Source organism: Bison bison, unplaced genomic scaffold (genome assembly GCF_000754665.1).
Source record: "Bison bison bison isolate TAMUID 2011002044 unplaced genomic scaffold, Bison_UMD1.0 scf7180017864456, whole genome shotgun sequence".
In the NCBI taxonomy this organism is placed as follows: Eukaryota; Metazoa; Chordata; class Mammalia; order Artiodactyla; family Bovidae; genus Bison; species Bison bison.
In genome coordinates this window covers 8,466,482-8,467,235 of record NW_011495018.1, presented here as the reverse complement: position 1 = coordinate 8,467,235, position 754 = coordinate 8,466,482, and positions in this window count along the sequence as shown.

Here is a 754-nt window from a genome sequence, read left to right as displayed (position 1 = left end):
CTCGATGGACGTGAGTCTGAGTGAACTCCGGGAGTTGCTGATGGACAGGGAGGCCTGGCGTGCTGCAATTCATGGGGTCGCAAAGAGTCGAACATGACTTAGCGACTGAAATGAACTGAACTGAGACACACAAAAATTGTAGGGAGGAGGAATTTTGTTGAGAGACTCAGGGCTGCCTTAACACTGTGCCGATCATTTAGTAGCCAACTGAATATGTGTTTCCAGCCTTAGAAGCGGTCATACAATACCTCCTTCTTCCAGGATGACCAGTGCACAGGACAGGCAGGGAGAAAGCAGTGCTGATACCATCTGCTCTGCTACCAACCGCACAAGGGAAGTGTGAGCCACTAAGAGTCACATGTGTTACCGTGGGGCTCACGGGGAGGGCGAAGCAAGAGTTGGAAAGTGTCACATCTGCCATCTTTTTCTGCTTGCCTGGGCTCTCACCTCGTGGCTGTGGATGGCTCTCCCATAACCATGAGAGGCACCAGGTCTCCACTGTTGCCAGTCTCAGGGACCAAGGCTATCACATCCCAGCTTGGATTCTAGACTCTGTCCTGAAGCCAGTTGTGCCTGGTTGGAATGGAGTTACGTGTTCCCAACAAGGCTGCTGGACCCCTCCTCTTGGGTTGGGGGAGGTAAGCCACACGGACGAGGGTTTTTAGTGAGTCTAGGAGATCTCACTTTCAGTTATCTATTGCTGTGTTGGAAACTACCCCCAGAATTAAGTTGCTTCAAACAACAGGCCCTTAAC